Raw genomic sequence first — 22,343 nt, 5'->3', positions numbered from 1 at the left:
AACACTTCCTGCATGCTGAGAGAGAGAGAGAGAGAGAGAGAGAGAGAGAAAGATAGAGAAAGAGAAGGATGGAAGGGACAGAAATGGGAAGAAGAGTGTAAGAGAGAGAGGGCTTAGTGGAAGATAGAATCATGGACGGAAAAGAGAGAGAGAAATTGGTAAAGTAGGACAGAGAGATGGGATGAAGAAGGGGGGGAGAGAGGAGGAGGAGGAAGAGGAGGAGTGAAAGAGGGATGGGAGGAATAGGTGAAAAGAGTGATAGATGGCAGAAAGTGGGGGTAAACAGGAGAGAAAGAGATGTGACAAAGAAAGGGGGAGAAGAGAGGGAAATGGAGAAGAGAAGGAGAAATAAAGAAGGAGATGGAGTATGAGGAAAAGATGGGTGAGAGAGCTGAGAAAGTGGGAAAAGAGAGAGACAAAAAAATAAACCCTGTAATGCCAGGATCAATATCTAGGCAATCAACAAATGAAGGGTCTAAAATACTAGCAATTCTATATTGTGTCACAATGAAGGGTGGGAGCAACTTTTTAAAGTGAGACTATAACTTTATGTCTAACCATATTGTATTGGACTGATTCTGGGGCTGATTCAACATTACACGCAAGTGCAATGCTGAATGCAGATTCCCAATTATCATATATCTGCGCATGCCTTGATTGACAGGCAGAGGCATTTAAGGGTCCGCCAGTGTTCCCAGAAATGTCCACCCCATTTTCTTGAAGTGGCAAGGCCTGGGGCTGCATCAAAGTATGCAGTTTCCTGGCATCACAAGATGGCCAGCTTGAGTAAGTTGAGGCTTACGCAGCTGGCTGACAGCCCAGTCAATGGTCACGATGGTGATCCCAACCTGCGACCTCAGTCACAGAGCTGGGATTGCAAATGCAGCAGGGGTTTCATACACTTCCTGCTACATTTGCATATTTTCAAGGATGGAATTGCAAAGCTGACTGCCTGCATGCAGCTTTGTAATTCCGTCCCCTGCTAAATCACTCCCTCTGTGCAATAAAAATTTTGAGATCATTATTATACTATGTATTGTTTAGCTTGTTTTCCCATTTTTAAAATATCTGAAATCGTATATATATTTTTAACTAGAGTTTGCCCACAGCTACGCTCATGTGGATGTCTGTTATTGCTCAGTGGAACAAATTTTACAAAGACAGTAGTGGTATCTAATATTGTGTTGTATATTTGATATGTAGTATTTGTCTTGGTTCACCATCTACTGGAGCCTGCACACTGCAGTGTCATGCATCTGGTTTTTCCTTTATTGCTCCACCCTGATGTCACATCGAGATAATAGTGTGACAATATTTTTTACGAATACACTGCGTTTCCACTAACAGTGTGACAATATTTTTTTACGATTACACTGCGTTTTCCACTTACAGTGTGATAAAGTTTTTTATGAATAGACTGCGTTTTCCAGTAACAAAACCAATATTTTTTATGAATACACTGCATTTTGCAATTACAGTGTGACAATATTTTTTTACAAATACACTGCATTTTCTACTTAGCATGACGATATTTTTTATGAATACACTGCGTTTTCCACTTACAGTGTGACAATATTTTTTACGAATACACTGTTTTTCACTTACAGTGTGACAATATTTTTTACGAATACACTGTGTTTTTCACTTACAGTGAGACAATATTTGTTATACACTGCTCTACCATTTACAGTGTCACAAACAATACATGTATGAATATTACACTGCGGTCTGACAGGCAGCATCACAGTAAAAAAAATTATAATAAATATAGTACAAAAAAAATATATAAAATATGTTATTTTTTTATTAATTATATTATTTATTAGCTATTATTTTTTTATACACTGGGCACTCTTGGATGGACAGAGCACCCCTGGATGGTCACAGCAGCCCCTGCCGTAGATAGACACAAAAACTTCTGGATGGAATCAACAACCCCTGGATGGACACAGCAGACCCTGGATAGACACAGAAGCCCCTGCCCTTGATTGGCACAGTAGACCCACAGCAGCCCTTGGATGGACACAGCAGCCCTTCTTGGATGAAGCACAGCCCTGACAGCCCAGGACTCAGCAAGCAAATGGCGCTGATCATCATGGGGGATGGACTTTAATACAATCCAAAACCCGCGAGAATCCGACACAGCGGGATGATGATGTTTTTCCTAGCTTTGAGATCCGAATCAGGCGGGAAAACCCGAGTCGGACTCGGATCTCGCATTGGATCTGCGAGTTCAGGTGGGTTTGGTTTTCAGGGATCCGGACCCACTCATCTCTAAAAACCACATGAAATCACAATTTTCCATAATTTCTGCATACTTTTTTGCATCCTGCCTATGTAACAAGAGCTAAATGCAGAGCCTGTTCACAGAAATCTTTTGACAAAAAGGATCATTATTATCAATGAGGAATACAATCTGACCCCTATGTATCAAACTTCAAAAAAGCAAAGCATAAACCGCTTTATGCCTATGGAGGCATTCTCATAGAAGGATTTTGGGATCCCTCTCCTACAGCATCTGTCCGGCTCTGAAATCTGACACTGTATGCATGTGCAGGGGCAGATTCCCAGGAAAAGTCTTTCAAACATGAGAACGACTCCTCTGATAACCCCAGGGATGATATCAATAACCATTGTCCCTTCTAGTTACATTTAGTACATTACAGGGACAACCATGTAAAAAATATGATTATCCCTGCTGCAATGAACAATTAAAAAAAAAATGGCACTTCCCTGAGTTTTGTTTTTTTGATACACTGGGGGAGATGTAAGAAGCTCAGAAGCAGTATCAGTGCACGTTATGTGCGCTGATACCGATTCTCCCCGATGTATGATCGGGGGGCTGCATGGTAAATGATAGGGGCGCTATGCACCCCTGTCATTATCGGCACTGCTATCTACAAGATAGCAGGGCATGTATGAACGGTCACATCACCAGACCAGTCTGCTATCGACAGCTATAGCCTGGCGATGCCCTATCCCCACAGCAGGGACAGCAATATCCCTGCTGCGGCGGCTGCCAGCTCCAGGGCTGCACGCAGGATCTCGCGATACTTGCAAGATCCCGCACATGCTCAGTGGAGCCAGCCGATGCGCTATGTCCTCAGGGATCGCTGGAAGGGGGGGGTTAATGCTCCCCCTCTCCGGCAGATGAGATGTTAATACATCTCAGTAAAGAGGCGGAGGATGAAGCGATATAGCGGCATGTTAAGTGCAGCTATAAATCATCCCCCCCACTATTCTTAAAAGTGGTTCACAACTCCAACGTTCAAGTTTTCCCAACAGGTGATATTCTGAGGATTTCTGTCTGTGGAAGTAGGTGAGATAATTACTAACCCAGCACCTGTGCATGATTAAAGAAATCCACAAGACATGACCAGTGATACTTCATGACTGAAACCCTGCTCTGAACTTCCATTGATTTTTTTTTTGTATACCTAGTCCAGCATTTCTCATGGTCATATTCTCTTAAAGACCATGGATCTCAAATTTCAAAAGCATAACATACTGTAGGTCAACATGCTTAAAGAAGTAACTTACAGTTTTATCATGGTTTATAGAACAAGAAAAAAAAATCAAACTACAGTTGTGTAGCAGGTTGCATTAATTAAATTAAGTTTATATAAGCCAGGCACGCCCTATACTTAGCTTGGTCTTTTTTAACCAAAAGTGAGAACATCACAAGGTAAGCATACTATTTATTTGAATATTGGACAAATTGTTATAATTAATTACTATGGGGTACATTTATTAAGCAGTTGATTTTAAAAACCTACTATTTTTGTGGATTTTGCCTGCCATATTTTAAAGTGCAATAATAGTAAGTGCAAAATCTGACTTGTTTTACATTAAAGGTTGCCCTTTTAAATTTGTCAGGCAAAATCTGCAAAAATCCAGGGTTCTGAAAATCCACTGCTTAGTAAATATACCCATTGGTCTGTAAAAATAACAGAAAACAGATGAGATGTTTTCCGGCTAGCAATAAGAAGCACACATGCAAGATGTGCATAAACTGAAAAATAACTGTTTAGTTTATTAGAGTATGTAGTATTGTTGGACATGAACTTTTGCATCATTTTATAAGTGTGTCAAGGAGAAGTTGCCCATTTTGACATATGTCGTTGATGCAATTGAATCGGTTATATTCCTGAAGTCAATAAAGTATTTTCCTAGTCTTACAACGTAGATTCTTATTTTGGAAAAACTTTTAAATGAATGAGTACATTGCTACCATCTTGCTAAAATAGTATTCACATAAAGATCAAACAACATTTTAAGAATATAACTTACAAATAAGTTTTGTAAACTTATGTACAGTAATAATGCTTTGAAAACCAGTACCTTGCTACTACAGATTTTTATGCAACAATTGTGTGTACAGTATAATGTTACTATAATTACATTAATAGACATAAAAAAAACCCATACATGTTAAGTTGTTAACATACAAGACCACTGCTTCCACTATGGGCAGATGCTTTAGGTATTAGGATTTAGGTGGTGTCTAAAACCTAATCCCACTCATTCAGGGTCTTTGTTTTTATCATGGTACCCCCTCTCTATGTATCACTCACTGACACAAGCTGGCAGCTTCTCCTCGCTTTTAGTAATTAGCTTAGCGTGCGGTGTCAGTTTTGCATCCCAAAAGGGATCTGTGCCTCAGATCCACACAAGATGTAGTGGAAATGAGTCGGTTCATGTGGGGGTGGGGCATCAAAGAGGTGTATACTAGATCTGTTCACATAACGTGCCTAAAGGCCCCCATACATGGTGCGATATAGCAGCCGATCCGACGGATTGGAATGACATCGCTGCTATATCGTTCTGTGTGTGGGTATGATATCGGCCAGTGCGTGCTCCCATGGGATCGTACATCTCTCCTCCAGATCTTTCTGTAGATTCAGTTGATTTGGGGGAGCGATGTACAATCCCATGCAGCACTATACGCTTGGGGGAGAGGGTGCCGGCATATCGGGCAGTCGGCCACCCAATCGCTCCGTGTGTGGGGAACTTCCGATATGTGGGCCAACCATAGGCGAAAATAGAGATCTGGTAATGGGTGGTCCCAGTTTTAGCACTATGTAAGATATTGGGGAAAAAAAAACATCAGTGTCGTCCATCCTTATAGTGTCACCCGGTGCAGGAAGGCATGTTGTGTGCGCGGCGTAGACATGCACCACCAAAAAAGGGGGTGTGGCCTTGTAAAACAGGGGGCATGGTCACTTGAGAAAGAGGAATGGCCTTGCAGCCCGAAACCCTCACACTGTCAGGAGCCGAGTGCTGCATTTAATGCTACAGTGCAGCATCCGGCTCATGTCACCTTGATGTCACCCCTAGGCGGGTTTTTGGGACTCCAGTCAGTTTGAAAGTCTTTTCTTACCTATATGGTGGTTTCTCTGCAACGGGGAACCCCTGAGGAATTTGAGTCTCACTGGGCAGCGTCTTCAGCCGGTATTCACTATTCATGTAGGAGATGACATTGTCTGGAAGAAGTCTGTTTACATAGAAATATAACCCATGTCATCAACATAACCCAATAATATATACTATAGTAACAGAAGCTTTTGTGCAGGAAAAATTTGAATGTCCCTGATCAAACTTCTGTGTCTCTCCGCGCTCCCCTGTGTAACTCCAGACCCCCCAATGTCTCCATCCCCAGGCCCCTCTGTGATTCTCCAGGCTCTCTGTGTCTCCTTATCTCCAGGACTCCATGTCTCTCTATATCCAGACCCCTTGTCTCTCTCCATCCCCAGGACCGCCTGGGCCTCTCCATCCCTAGGACACCCTGTGTCTCTCCATCCTCAGGCCCACCTGTGGCTCTCAGCCTTATTCCACCAGCCCCAGTGCATCTATCTGTCCCATTCCCCTGACCCCAGTGTGCACCTCTCAGCCCCAGTGTGCACCTCTCAGCCCCAGTGTGCATCATTCTGCCCCAGTGTGCATCATTCTGCCCCAGTGTGCATCATTCTGCCCCAGTGTGCATCTCTCAGCCCCATCCCCCCTGCCCCATTCCCCCTGCCCCAGTGTGCATCTCTATGCCCAATTCCCCCGACCCCAGTGTGCACCTCTCAGCTCCATTGTGCATCACTCTGCCCCAGTGTGTCTCTCAGCCCCATTCCCCCAGCCCCAGTGTGCATCTCTTAGCCCCATTGCCCGGACCCCAGTGTGCATCCCAGTGTGTCTCTAAGCCCCATTTCTCCGGCCCCAGTATGCGTCTCTCACCCCCAGTCCCCCAGCCCCAGTGTGTGTCTCTCTGCCCCAGTGTGTATCTAAGCCCCATTCTCCCTGCCCCAGTGTGCATCTCTCAGCCCTTGTGTGCATCTCTCTGACCCAGTGAGTCTCTCAGCTCCATTCCCCCAACCCCAGTGTGCATCTCTCAGCCCCATTGCCCCAACCCCAGTGTGTGTCTCTCTGCCCCAGTGTGTCAATAAGCCCCATTTCCCCGACCCCAGTGTGCATCTCTCAGCCCCAGTGTATGTCTCTCTGCCCTAGTGTGTCTCTAAGCCCCATTTCCCCAGCCATGGTGTGCATCTCTAAAGCCCCGGTGTGCGTCTCTCTGCCCCATTCCCCCAGCCCCAGTGTGCATCAGTGCCATTCCCCAACCAATGTCACCCCAGCCCTGTGTTAACTTCAACCCAACCCAGCCCTGTGCAGTCAGCTCCAACCGTCCCCCCAGCCCACTATGCAGTCAGCTCCAATTCCAAACAGCCCTGTGCAGTCAGCTCCAACCATACCCCCCAGCCCTCTGTGCAGAAAGCTCCAATCCCCCCTCAGCCCTTTGCAGAGAGCCCCAAACACCCCCACCCCTTGGCAGTTAGCTCCAACCTTGCTCCCCAGTCCCCTGTGCAGTCAGCTCCAAGCCCCCACTCAGCACTATACACAGCTCCAAGCCCCCCTCAGCACTGTACACAGCTCCAAGCCCACCCTCAGCACTGTACACAGCTCCAAGCCCACCCTCAGCACTGTACACAGCTCCAATTCCCCCCTCAGCACTGTGCACAGCTCCAATTCCCCCCTCAGCACTGTGCACAGCTCCAATTCCCCCCTCAGCACTGTGCACAGCTCCAAACCCCCCCTCAGCACTGTGCACAGCTGCAATCCCCCCTCAGCACTGTGCACAGCTGCAATCCCCCCACCCACCTCCCTGCAGTTTCCGCAAGCACTTACCTGCTGCTCCATTGTTTTGCTGCTTGTGGGAAGAGCTGCTGCTGGGCATGTGCAGCAGCTCCCCCGGTGGCCTTTTTTTTTTAAGCTAACTGGGCTAGTGGGTGGCCAGTGCACCCCTGTACTACCCCCCAGTTTCACCTATGTTGCCAACGGATCGGCCGCCGCATCACAAGGCATATAGCACCATGTATGTGAGCCTTAAGAATGTTAGAAGTCACATTATAAAATTAGGATGTGCCAGCTCTTCCCTGTACTTTATAGCATACATATGTCACCCAAAAGCAAATGTAGTTGCAAAATGGTTTTGGGTAGCTTTAAAATTAAAAACATTGTTCAGAGTGAAATATATACTAAAGAAACCTATATAAACATAAACGTCGATCAGCACAAACCTGACTGCACAAACCGGAAATCAGCACACACCTGGCAATGAAATTATGTTAAAAAGGCAATGCAGATGTGTCCTCATACATCTAGCCTCTCAATATGCTACACAGGTGAGACTCTGCTAGCACCAGGCTTTTTAGTGTCTTTTTTTTTTTTTTGCAGAAAATGTATGCATCAGCAGACTGTGCTGATTCATTTGATATGTGACATTTGTATACCTGTGTGCACCTGAGTCTGTATATGAGGCATAATGGTACCTGGAATGAAAAAAGTTGCGGCTGGTACATTGTAGTACTTTGTATACTGACTTGGAGACTCAGCCGCACACAGATATTCAAGTTAATCAGCAGTTTGCTGGTGCATCCTAGTCACATAGCATTTCGAAATAGACACATTTTCTTCAAAAAAGGATGCCCAGCACTAGCAGAGTCTCACGCGACCTGGCATGCTGAGAGCGTTATTTTGGTGTGACCGCAGCAAAGATTTGTAAGGACACATCTGTATATAGGGATATATGTAATAACGTGTGATATTCTTGTCATCGTTTGTTACTAATCTTTAATGGTGTTCCAACCAATAAGCTCCTGTCATGTTTTTGAAAAATGACATGAGCTGATTAGTTGGAGCACCATTTAAGATTAGTAATGAATGATAACAGAAATATCACTTGTTATAAAATATGCCCCATAATTCCAATGATGTTGATTTCTGTACAAATCATTCTACAGTTATTTTGTTGAATCCACTTATGAAACAATCATATAAATTGCATAGTTATCCTGCTCATACAGAAAACATTGAACTATGTCCCAGACAAAATTTGGAATCATAGTGGTCCCTAAAATGTGTATAATATGTGGATATCTACAGAGACAAAATATCTCCTTAATGAAGGATAATATGAGTTCCCCATATATACGTATCTTAACTGCAAGGTAAAAAAATCTATTTGTTTAGACAGCCATATCAAATGACAACTAAATAAATAACTTGTTCATATACAAAACCATATCCAACACAAAGCAAATGCTATAAAGTATTTCCTTCCCCACAAATGTATCAAGATACAGTACACCCACAGTTCATAGTCTGATATCAAAACGTATGTGATTATAGGGTCTATTTACTAAGCAGTGTTAGGAGACAGAGTGAAAAGTGATAAGGTGCCAGCCAATCAGCTCCCAACTGTCATTTTTCAAACACAGCCTGTGAGATGGCAGTTAGGAGCTGATTGGCTGGCACCTTATCACTTTTCACTCTGTCTCCTAACACTGCTTAGTAAATAGACCCCTTCATCTCTCATCCTGCTTACTGCATCTACACTCTGAATAGAACTTCATGCAATCATGTGTGGGTTTAAATGTACAGTATGTGATTTCATAGTTTGCATATATTTGTTATTACCCTGTATAAGCTATATTTTTCAGTGAAGCATAGTTTATGGAAGATAACTGACTTAGGGCCTGATGCAAAGCCGGACGCTATTTGCGCTCGCTCGTCAAGAAAATAGGGGTGGCTATTCAAATGAACCGTTCGCTGTTTGCGGTCTGTTCACGCCTCTAGGTCTGAACGAGCGTACAAAACTTGCGGTCGTTTTTTGGGAAACTACACCCCCTGGCCGCTCGCATCCTACGTCATGTCCGCTATTTATTAGATTAATCGAGTACATCGACCAGGGTATGAACTGCTCGCTATTCTTGTGGTTGGTTTTTGCTACCACAATTTTGCGAGCAGTTCTGGCTATAAAATAATCCAGTGACGTGGTCAATGACGCAGCTGTTTTAATTATGCACACCCATAAACCACCCGTTTTGACCTTTAAGCACGCCTGCGATCGGATCTCCACTCCCCGTTTTCAAGCACCTTCCCCTGTTACCACCCACATACGCCTCTTTCTGTCACTCAAATTATCAGGCATTCGCTATTTTGCGAGCACATGAATTTCGGCCGCACTGACTGGTTCGCGCATGCGTATAACGATCCGTACGCATGCGCAGTTGGGCAAACATCGCTCGGAGCGAACGAGCAGCCACTTGCGTCCGGCTCTGAATCAGGGCCTTAGTTTTTGCTTCAACTCTGAGCAAGTTATATCCTTTTATCAGCAGACCAATTGACTCAGATGTAGCCTGTCTTAATCAAGGATACCATTCCTATAGATTCAGTCTAGGGACAGCTGTGGATATTTGGCAGCTGATGTTAAATACACAAAGTGTTAAATCACAAAGTGTGCTAACATAACAGTTAATCAAACATTTGAGCAAACATTGACCAAGACCAACAGCTAAGATAATTTCAGATTAAAAATTCTATGATCTCTTTACATTCTGTCCAAAAAAAACTTTCCTAAAACTCACCATGTACTACAAGTTTTGTTTCATATAAACAGTCCATTGTATTTTATTTAAGGATATAACCTCCTTAACTCTCCCTGCATCTTGCCTGTCTATGCTCATTGCAGCCCTACTGATTCACTCCCCTCCTATAAAAACTCATGAGCTTTATTCTTTTCATCATACATTGAGCATTACAACCTCATTGTGTCACAATAAAAAACTTTTACACACCGCCTAAAACTATATTTACTTCTCCCTCCTTCTGCTTTTATTAGCTGGTGACAGATCACCAAATCCAGGCCCCACACACATACAGCTGATTTACTATGGAAAATCCTACAAACGTCATACACATCATGTGTCTCCCATCACCCTCCAAAGCACTAAATGTGCCTTATGGAATCCACACTCTGTCACAAATCATCATTATTTAATTGTCCACTTCTCAAGAACAACTACTGTCACCAATTTCTACATTCACTTCTCCTAAAACTGCTGTTTTACACCTTAACCAAACTCTTTAAATAGCCCTTGATGAAGTGGCTCCAGATACCCATTCAATTTCATGTAAACTGAAATGACAACCAGGGCTTTCCACAGTAACAAAACACCTTCAAAAACTCTCAAGTAAAGTAGAATGTCAGTAATGACTTCCTCACATACTGTATAGTAGGAATCCAACCATCTGTCATCTTAACAGTATCATGCTCATTGTCTACCCCATCTGTGTCACCCCCATCTGTCTGCCCTTCCCCTTTAGAATGTAAGCTCTCACAAGCAGGGCCCTCTTCCCTCATGTGCTTTTTCTTCCTTTACATACTGTATACAGTATATTTACTCTACTCTATACTCCTTACAACAGCAGCTAACCCTTAACTTTTGCCATTCTGCTACTGTTGCAGCAATGTTTATATACCATGTACTTGTCCTGCAATGTCTTGTACTGTATAACATAGTATTCTTGTTCTGTTCAACTGTTTATGCACTTTGTTAGGCATTGCGGAACCCTTGTGGCGCCATATAAATAAAGGATGATGATGATGATAATAATAATAAAAGTGTGCTCATATAAAATATATAAAAAGATTTAGAACAACAACATTACTGGTGAAAGTGTAAGTAGAAAGCTGCATGACTGTTGGCCAGAAACATATTTCTACAAGAACCAGTTGGGAAGCCGACGGATGGAATCCCGACCGTCGGCTTCCCAACTGTCTAATCCCGGTAAGGGATTAAATGACAGGCGTCGATATCCTGATGCCTGTCATTTTACCTTTGCCCGGAGCCCAACACTCGGCTTTCCGATTGAAGGTAAGCCGGGTGCATACAGGGAGGGATAGGTTTAGGGTTCCCATGGGGGACTTAGGGTTAGGCACCCCCCAGGAGTTTAGACTTAGGCTAGGGGAAGGGAGGGTTAGGGTTAGGCACCCCCTGGGGGACTTAGGTTTAGGCAATGGGGAAAGGGGGGATAGGTTTAGGCACTTGGGGGGGAGGTTAGGCACCCCTAAGGGAGAGTTAGGGGGTAGAATAGGTTAGGAAATACTTACCTTGGGATGATTTGGATTTTCACTGCTGCCAGGATGCTGCTGTCAGGATTTGAACCGCTGGCCCAGTGACCTGTGCATACATTATGGATTCTGGGCACACTCTAGTGCCCAGAGTCTATAACTCTGGTGCTGGCCGTGCACAGCTCAGTGCGCTGCGGGGCAGAGAGGAGGGGGCCCATGTCGGAGAATGCACTCGGGCCCCCTCCTCTCTAGAAACGCCAATGGTTATACAGTAATTAATGTTGCAAAGTTACCAGATAATATCAATGATTGCTTAAAGGATATTTTAAATAGAAGGTGAAACACTTATGTTCTCTTTTATTTTTACAGCTCTTAAATTAGTAATTTTATCCTTAGAAATGTTATTTACAATGATGCATAGACTGTTACATTTCCTTAGAACTAAATTTGGTTTGAAAACAAGTGTTCCATTGAAATATATGGCTAAAGATCAGTAAAGCCTTTTTTACAAATGACCAACATGTATAAAATAATTTTCTTTATTAATTACCAGTTATTTATATAGCGCACACATATTCTGCTTTCACACCAGTCCCTGCCCCATTGGAGCTTAGAATCTACATCATGTACACGCACGTACTGTACTTATACACTAGGGTTCATTTTTGTTGTGAGCAAATTAACCTCCCAGTGACAAAATATTTTTGGAGTGTGGGAGGAAACTGGAGTACCCGGAGGAAACCCATGCAAGCACCGGGAGAATATACAAAATCCACACAGTTAGGGCTGTAGTAGGAATCAAACCCACGACCTTAGTGCTGTGTGGCAGTAATGCTAACCATTACACAGTCTGTGTTGCCCACACAGACCCCTGATCAGAAGTTTAGAATGTAGGACAAAATTGTCTCTAATGGAGCGTACACACGGTCAGATTTGTCAGACTTGTCAGATTTGTCAGATGAACGACTGAACGATTAAACAATTTGAACGATTTGGACGATTGAACGATTTTTGACTGCATTAAAATGAATGGAATCGTCCAAGTCTGACTGCAAACCCATCAGATGTCAGATATCGTTATCTGACAAACGGGAACGCGCATCGTTGATCGTCCATCGTTCAGGCATGTCAGATATGAACGATTTTCCATCAGATATGAACGACTGAACGATTTTTAAATCGTTATCGTCCATATCTGAACAAAAAATCTGATCGTGTGTATGCACCATTAAGATGTGTTTAAATGCATCATATTGAAAATATTTTTTTTGGTTTCAAACCCTGTTGTAGCCATACACAAATGGGTTTACAGCTTAGTCCAGAGGTTCCCAAATTCAGTCCTCAGGGCACTGTAATGGTTTAAGGATAGCCATAATTTAGCACAGGTTAATCAATTAGTATTAGTGCCATGGATATCCTTAAAACTTGGACTGTTAGGGTGCCTTGAGGACTGTGTTTGGGAACCAATGCCTTAGTCTGCTGATTATGGACAGGAAAAAGAAACACCATTGGGAGTCAAGTAGTATGACTCCTCCTTCCCTTTAGCATGGGTTTTCTTGTCCCTAAGTTGAGTGAGGCAAGTGTATAGGAATGAAGTGTAAGTGTAGTATTCGTTTCCAGCGAGTCCAGATAGTCCCTGCCATGCACGCTGGGAGTTTTGCACCGCCCCCTCATATGTCCTTAGGACCCATTGTAAAATCACCTCCCATCCCCAGTTGATATTGTCCCCCCAGTGGCAAAAGACCCCTAGCAGTATCACCTCACACCCCCCCTAGTGGTAATAGATTCCAATGACCCCACCTCTAGTGTCAATTGCCCAACCTGTTTTAGTGTTCTTCCTCTCAGATGCTGCCCTGTATGTGGTGCACAGTGTGATGTGATATCACAGGTCATGCTGCACAGCCTGATTCCAGCCAGCCCCTTCAGCGTGCCCACCGGCCTGCCTGCTTATGCAGAGGAGGATGGCAGCAGCACAGCAGTGCTAAGAGGAGAGGGATACAAGGGCTCATCAGTCCACTCCTGGCTGGGAGTCAGGACCGGGCTATATGGCGTGAGGACTGATTGAGGGACAGGACTCAGGAGAAGGATGGAGTGCAGCCTCTGAGTTCTGCAGCAGCTACTGACTGCCAGTTCCACCACTGCCCAGCCCCACACCCAGTATAGAACTGTGCCCAGCTGGGTTCTGCTACTCTGCCAAATGCCAAAAGCATTGGAGAGAGCAGGTCTAGAAGAGGCAGGAGGAGGGAGTCAGTGAATTTTTAATTTTTTTTTAGTTTTGGGGGTGGGGGTATGAAGTTACTTGTACCTGTGGGTGAGGGGTACCATCGGGCATGAAAGTTTTATAATTTTCTTGTGGGCCATGAATACAAAGTACAGAAAAATAATATTGACCAACTCAATTCCGAGTATCAAGGGAATCCCAGAATTAAATGTTTTTCAATCCTGAATCCTGGGATTGAAAGAACGACCCAGGATTGGCTTCTTTGCTAGCATGGTAGCGTTGTCAATTCCAGTTGTTTTATTTATGCGGATAAGATGCACATTTTCAGTGAGAAAGATGCTTAGTGCAGCTGAGTCACCCGACCTGATGAGACAGACTGTATATGAGGACAAATCTGTATTGCACATGTACAACATTTAACTTGAAATTATAGCTGGTATATATATACTACCTTAAATGTGACTATTTCATTTTTAGTAGGAAAATGTTAGAATATTTATTTTGATCTCTTGAGGTACTCAATATTTAGTCAGTGCCAAAGAAACCTACAGTACTTAATTTTTATTTAAAATTCAGAATCTGTGATAACAAAATATAAAAATTATGTGGGGGCTGAATTTTTCAATGCATTTTACATTTACAAAAGTTCATGTTCTAAAGCAGAATGCATTAAACATAATACCAAATATGTTAAGTTCAATTAGAAACAAAGGCAGAAGGAACCAGATGGTATCTAACATGAATTACTGTTTACATTGATAATAACTAAAAGGTTCTCATAAAAGGCGCTTTCTGTTTTGCAAATATGAAATATATTTTGCATTCCCATATTTTACTGTGCAGCAAATGAATCGAGACTTGAATCAACACAGTTTTAGGCATCTTCATGTTCTCTATTCTGTAATTGGGATTCTAACCTTAACCCAGACTGTGTGCACTTGATATCATTTAAAAATTATTCTTGACTCTGCACCTTTGAACTTGAGTTTTATGGTTGCTGACAAAGAAGTTTAACTAATTTTATTTTTAATTTCTTCGAAATCTATTTTAAATTCAACATTTTGATTTGAGGCAAAAATGTATACATTTTATTAGCCACACATTCCACTCTTGTAATATCTCTACTATAAGAATAGTGAATGAAATTATGTATCCCTGAAATGGAATAGACTTGACTTCAAAAACATATTTCTCCAACTTGCAACTTGCAATAGAGATGATGAGTGCAAAGATGTGACAACACTTTCTTTAGTTGAAGACTATGTTCTTCCAGATTATTGGCAAATATGAGAATATCATCAAGGTACACAACAACATGTTTCTATAGTAGATCACAGAAGATCTCATTCACATAATGCTGGAATACTGCAGGAGTGTTACTAAGGCCAAAGAGCATGACGAGGCACTCATAATGGCCATCACAAGTGTTAAATGTGGTTTTCCACTCATCTCCTTCCCGAATGCGTATGAGATTGTAAGCACCACGTAAGTCCAAATTTGAAAAGATGGTGGCACCACTGACCTGATCAAAGAGTTCTGTAATGAGTGGAAGAGGGTAACGCTTTTTAATGATGATTTCATTTAAACCTCTGTAGTAGATACATGGATGTAGACTTTTGTCCTTCTTCTTAACAAAAAAGAATCCTGCACCAGCTGGAGAGGTGGTGGGATGAATTAACACCTTTTCCGTATTCTCTGCATTACAGTCGGACTTGACTTTACTCTCTAGTATAGATAGAGGATAGATACGTCCTCTAGGAGGAGATTTCCCAGGAACAAGTTCAATAGGACAATCCCATTCACAGTAGAGATTCTCTCTTTTTTTTGCTGAAAACATCAGTAAATTCTTTATAAGGAGGAGATGGGACATGCAGATGAGATGGTGCAACAGAACACACAGGAGTTAAAACAAGAGGATCCCGACGCAGTAATTTGTGAGGTTCACCAATAAATTTGCAAATTATGTATACGGAGCCAGGGTATGCGCAGAACAATGGATTGCGAAGCCCTGGGTATCACAAGGAATTGTAAAAGTTCAGAATGCAAAGTACCAATTTTGACACACAGTTGGAGTGTTTGCTGAGTAATAGTTCTTCCTGGAATATGGCTGTCATCCACAGCAGTGAGATAAATAGGACTGGACAAGGTCTCAGTAGGCAGTGCCCATCACTGAACCCATTTGGATGTAACAGCTGCATCAGAATCTAATAAAGCTGAGACTTGCTTAAAGTTCTTTTTTACTTGAATAGAAACTGGAATGAAACAGTCTTTATTTTTTGGAGATGATCGCATCACTCCCAACTTAACCCAATTTCTGAGTTAGGAGCCAGAGTTTCCTGAAAGCTTGGGACAGTTATTAATTTGATGTGATGGAGCAGCACAATATAAGTAAAGGTTCTCTGTTTGCCATCTATGGCATTCTTCTTGAGACAATAGAGAGCGATTAACTTGCATGGGTTCTTCTTTAAATTCTTCCTTGGGAGGTGAGGTGAAGGGAGACACCACTATAGCTCTTGTTCTCTGAAACATAAGTCCACTTTGGTACATAAGGAAATTAAGTCCTCTAAATTATTAGGCATATTATGAGTGACTAGGACATCTTTAATTGTGTTGGATAAGCCATTCCAGAAGGCTGTGTAGAGAGCTTGAATATTCCAAAACAATTCTGATGCTAGAATGTGGAAATGCACAAGTTATTGACCCACAGTATTAGAGCCCTGACATAGTTGTAAGAGATTAGTGGATGCAGCTGACTCTTTCAGGCTCATTGAAGATTCAACAAAAAGTGGTGACAAACTCTTTAAAAGGTGAGGGCAGAGGATCTGTTCTTTCCCATTAAGGTGATGCCCATTCTAAGGCGGAACCAGACAACAGGGAGATGATATATGCCACTCGGGTTCGATCTGTAGGAAAATTGTGAGATTGAAGTTCAAACTGTATTTCACATTAATTTAGAAATCCTAAGCAGTTCTTAGGATTTCCATAAAATTTAGCTGGAGTTGGAATATGAAGACTGTAGCTGTAGAAACACTAAGAGCCGGAACAATAGGAACAGATGCTGTGGACACTCCTGATATTCTGAGAGAGGATTGGATGTTATCCAGCTGGTCAGATAGTTCTTGAATGAAATGGAGCACTCTTCTGTGTGCCACTTCTTGGTGTTCCAGGCAAGTAACAAGGTCAGGTGGTAACCCAGAAGCTTGTGCTGGATTCTCGGGTTGGTCCCATACGGCCAGTACAAACTGTCACATCTGCAGTTAGATCTGACTGGGAGCAGGCATGGGTAACTGAAGAGGAATGCACAAACCTAGGTGGCTAGACCCAGGTCTTTCTCATAGAGGAACAGGAGGTAGGTGTGATGATTTTGATGTCAGGTGGAACCGATGAAGAAACCACTAGACAATGATAATAGTCCACAAGGGTAGATTACTTGAAATTAATAGTAAAAGTCCATAGAAGAATATACTGGATAGGCATAGACAATTGGTAAGAACCAATGTCGGCAGTGAATAGTGACCAATGGTAGATGAGAAGCAAGGTGAATGCTTGATAGGAATTGATGATAACTTTATTAACCATGATCGGTAAGAACCAATGTAGGAACTGATGTAGATAGGAATTGATATTGATTGTGAGATAATTCCCAATGATAGTAACCAAGCTCCAATGGTCGATCTAGGAGAGATAATTCCTGATGGTAAATCCAGACTGCAGCTGAAGATATGAGAATAATTCTCAATAGCAAATCTGGACTGCAACAATCGATGGAGTTGATTGAAGATAATCGATTAGGACAGACTGCATCATTCAGTATAGCAATTAAGGGAGCACAGCACAGGAGCTGTTACTTCAGGGGAAGCATTGTTATACTGGCAGAGGAGTTCAGTGAGGAAATAATTTATAGGTTTGGAATGCAGATGATAGGTTGGTGCAGTCAGCAGACCATGCTCTGAGTGGACGACTGGATTCATGTGACAGAATCCAAAATTGCCACACCCATGACCTGGCTCTAGAGCGAAGGCTGACATGTGGCCTGCATGCTGACAGGTGACAGAAACCTGCCTGGAGTACAGGGATGCGGAGTACCATGCCTATGCAGAGCTACCACCCGGAAGCAGTGCGCGAGCCCGGATCTCCTCTCTGCCAACCAGGATAGATACTGCATAGGTAAATAGTGTGTTTCCACGCTCCAGATTGTGACATATCCCTTTAGAAGATGGTGCTTTACTAAGAGATGCTATGGACCAAAATATAGAAACTTATTTTAAAAAGTTGCATATTTCTTTGTCTGTGTCTTTGAAATCTGGTGTTGCTGTGTCTTCAGTTTCATGGGCCTTGAGGCTATGGGGTTGCATTATGCAGTCATATTTGGAGGAGAAAATCCAAGACAATATTTGCAGAGGAGCCTAGGAATAATGCAGAAGGCTATAGAGTATTTTTGTGAAGTGTCTCTTGTTGTGCTGGAGTTTTCAACAAAAACCATGACTGCAGGTGTTATGGCAAGAAGAGCATTATGTTTGAGACCTTGTGCAGTGGATACACATTCAAAGAACAGATTGATTTCTTTGCCATATGATGGTTCTCTGTTTTTGGTAATAAGCTGGAAGCAATAATTCAGAGATTGACAGATGGTAAGTTTAAAGCTACCTCAAGATAAATGAAGCCAGTATCCTGGGCCATCTCCTAAGCAACAGTTTAAAGAAGCTAAAATTTATCAGCCAGTATAAAAATATAGTGGAAGGTCTTCCACGGGAATGAGGCAAGAGTCCTTTTACCAATCCTATAGGAGAGGCAATCAGAAATTATGACTACTGCAAACTCCTCACATCGGTGTTGGTAAGGGGCAGACTTCTAAGATTTGCTGGCTGATGCAAACATTTTGTTCAAGACAAATCTCTGTAAAAGCGCTGTGGAATATGTGTGCACTATATAAATAACTGGTAATAAATTAATAAATATCACAGGAATACCAGATAGAAATTGCACAGGTTCCAAGAATAAACAAATTTGTGCAATCTTAAGTTTCTGGTAGGAAAGGCTTCAGGGAGGTTCAGAATGATTCTTTATCTCAGCGGATGAAACAAGTTCTTGAAAGGAAAGAAGCTTCATATGGAAACGTTGAATACTATTTTGACAGGAATAAGAAATGGAGATTTTCTGGTCTCCATACTGTAGATCTGAAGGAAGCGTATTTTCACTTTCCATTCTACAAGAAATACAGCAGGTATCTGAGATTCTATGCCAAAAGAAAACATTTCCAATTTACCTGTCTGCCGTTCGGTCTCCATGTCTCCAAGAATGTTTACAAAGGTCCTTGTAACTCTTCTAGCCCATCTGAGAAAACGAGGAATAGCGATCTGGCTATATTTGGATGACTTGCTACTTTCAGGGAAATTGGAAGAAGTGGTGAAACAAGCTTTGGACGAAACAATAGAATTCCTTCAGTTTCAGGACTGAAAAATCAACTGGGAGAAGAGTCAGACAAAACCAGTACAAAACATCCAATTCTTGGGCATGCAAATATATACTCGTCAATACACTATTACACTTTCAGAAGAAAGAAGCAGGAAATTTGAGAATTAGCAGTATTTGTGAAGGGATGTGACAAATTTCTCTACATCTGGTGCTCTGACTTCTTGGGATGATATCCTCAACAATAAAGCTGCCTACACATGCAACTATTTTGTTACCAATGATTTTATGAACGATTTTCTGTCAGATTTTTTTAAAGTGTAATGAACAATTTTGTGAACTACAAACTATTTTTGTAACTTCCCTTAATAAAATCATTCAGTTGGTCAGTCAGAATGAACTACAAACGACAAAAGGGAACGCGCATGAACGATAATCGTTCATTGTTATCACTCAGAAACTAAATGATTTTTTCAACGATTGAACAATAACGATGTTGTTATAGTTAAATCATTCAAAAAACTGTTACATGTGTGTGCACCTTTTAGTATAGTCCCATGGGCAAGGTGGATAATGAGGAAATTACAATGGGGCATTCTGAAACACAGCAGGGGAGGGGCTGTCTTTGTGTTGCTGAATAAAATTGGAACAAGCAACAAAGGAGTCTCTATCCTGGTGGATAAGCACATAATTAAATGACCAGGGAACATTGCTATCAGAGCCTCAATTTCTGGTGTTAACCACAGAAACAACCTTAGCAGGCTGGGGTGCACATTTATTGCAACAAGGACTACAGGGATTTTGGACTCCTCAGAAAAGGAAGGCCTCTTCAAACCAGCAAGAGATGAAAGCAGTCTGGAAGGCAATCAGGTGCTTCCAGAATCTGAAGAAAAGCATCTAAGAATATTCTCGGACAACGTAGCAGTGGTGGCATAATTGAATCGCCAAGGTGGCACAAAAAATCGTACTCTAATGGTGGTGGTATCAAAGATCATGGAGTGTTCAGAACAACACCTAAAATCCTTATCGGCTCTGCATGTGCCAGGGAAAGAAAACATCCTAGCAGATTTCCTTAGCAGAAACCAGGTCCTTCAGGGGGAATGGGACCCGGATGCACAAGTCTTTCTTTATGAAGAAACTAAATATTTAAGCATGGATATACTAGTTGGCTAATTTTTTGCTCTCCCTATATTCTGCTTTGGTATATCCCAAAGTAATGGCTGCCATGAAGTTGTGAAGAAAAAAAAAATACAAATTCTACTTGCCAATAATTCCATTTCTTCGAGATAACTTCATGGGTGCCTATAGTAACTTTCCTTTATGGTGTTTTTTCCTAGGACCCGATATGGGACACACTAAAAAGACAGGGCGAAAGGGAGAAGCAAGGTTATATACACTAGGTGGGTGGTCCTTGGCAAAAAAAATTCTATCTACTGTATACTGGGGAAATGGGACATAATCCCAGAGTAATGGCTGCCATGAAGTTTTCGCGAAGAAATGGAATTATCTGTAAGTATAATTCACTGTTTTGTTTGCTCATTTAAAGATATGCTAATCCACTTTGGGTGCCTAATTCAGAGTTGGGAGCAATGCAAAATGAGAGCAAGTAACTGTGCACCTGTACAACCCTTTAATACAAAGGGTGCAAATACATGTATTTTTGCATGCAGGGTATATACTGGCTAGTTTTGCATGTAGCTCACAAATGTTGGAAGTCTTTAAATCATTTATAGTTATTTGTCATCAGTTTGTTTTGCTTTTAATATCTTCCTGTAATATAGCAAACATCATACTTGTACTGCCTTTTAGCAATTTCAGTGGTTATCAACATGCAATTTACCTACAGTAGAACATATTTGAAAAGTTGTCTTATCTTTGTCAGAATTAATTGTGAACAAAGTGGATTGCTGGCATTAAAATGACATATTTGGTTATTAGTCCAATATTATATTGCGAGAGAATACATGCAACCCAAATTAAGGGATTTGAATAGTTTGCCTTTGGGGAGTTTATTTATTAGAGAGTAAGTACTTATACTGTTATTAGTAGTTATAATTATCATATATAGATGTATTCATGGAGCAATCTTTATAAGTGCAATACATTGTATGTACTGTAATACCCAACACAGAATCCCTAGCCACAGCAGTGAAAGTGCCAGAAGCACTGCACACTAGGAATGGCCATCAGTGGCTTAGCCATTGATGGCATCATTGGTGGTTAACCTAGATTGTATGAAACCATTGATGGGTAAATAGGTAAATTTGTTTAAATGGAGTCCATTGACCAGGGGGTCCTTCCTCTGTCATAATCCGGGAGCAGGTCAGTAATATTACATAGCACCACATTTGTGAATGACTCCTCCGGGGGGAATCTAACACTGATCATGCACACAGTGACAGTTTCTGCTGCTGGACCGAGGGCCTGATTCAGCAAAATTGCAGTTGCAATGACGCACGCAATTGGTAAATTAATTTGCATTGCGCTTGCATATGATTCACAGTGCACGTTTGTGAACTAGCAATTGAGATGGGAACTGCATCTGTAGAGACTATGCAGACCCAGAGCACAGTGATTGACAGGAAGTGCCATTTATGGGTGGTGATAGGGGGGTGGTCGGGCGCACACAGGCATACCAGTGCATTGCAACACCATTGCAGGGGCATGCATAAATTATCCACTGCAATACCATACGCAGCCTGAGGCCTCATAGCGTGTGCTGAAGTTGGCAATTCCTGAGTGAGGTCTGACCTGAATTAACAGTGTGTATGGGTCCGATGTTACTCGATATTACCGATTATGTTGCACAAGTGTACAGATGTGTGTAAGGGAAAGTGGGCGTCCTTGTGTTATGCTGTGATCACAATGCGATTGCAAACATTTACATTTCACTACTAATATTAGCAACTGCAATGCGCGCGTATTAACAGAATAGTGATCCTTGCTGAATCAGGGATCGGAAGATACTTCTCCTGCAAATATGCCTTCATAGGCTCAAAGCAGTTTATGCCATCTGAAAATGTTGGAACTAATGGAACTAAACCACAAAAATCTTCACTTTATGGAGTTTGCTGCATAGGGGTCAGATGGTAGTCCCCAAGGATAATAAATGGGAATATAATTTGCAGCACTAATTAGTTTTCTGGCTATTAGTACATAGCAACAATTCATAAAATGATGCAGAAACATACAGGATACTATTTAACAACTACATTGTTTGTTAGGAAATGTATTAATAGGATACTATACTGGCTCCAATCAGACTGCCTGTTACTTCATCTATTTAAGAAAGAAGAAAAACACTCTATAGGATAC

The 22,343-nt window shown here is 42.0% G+C and overlaps 1 protein-coding gene across 3 annotated transcripts in view; it reads left to right on the top strand.

Annotated features, from left to right (window-relative positions):
- The first annotated feature begins 3,293 nt into the window (after nt 1–3,293).
- LOC148522165 (proton-coupled folate transporter-like) overlaps nt 3,294–22,343 on the top strand; it is a 549,361-nt gene continuing 530,311 nt past the window's right edge. For 2 of the 3 annotated variants that reach the window (XM_088474521.1, XM_088474518.1), the window contains exon 1: nt 3,419–3,685. The gene's annotated coding sequence lies outside the window, so the exon portion shown is untranslated. Of the gene's footprint in view, nt 3,320–3,418; nt 3,686–22,343 lie in introns of those variants that run through there. The other variant, XM_088474522.1, reaches the window with a different exon arrangement.

Source organism: Taudactylus pleione, unplaced genomic scaffold, assembly GCF_031769625.1.
Source record: "Taudactylus pleione unplaced genomic scaffold, aTauple2 ptg000154l, whole genome shotgun sequence".
Lineage (NCBI taxonomy): Eukaryota > Metazoa > Chordata > Amphibia > Anura > Myobatrachidae > Taudactylus > Taudactylus pleione.
This window is presented reverse-complemented; position numbering and strand designations above follow the sequence as displayed.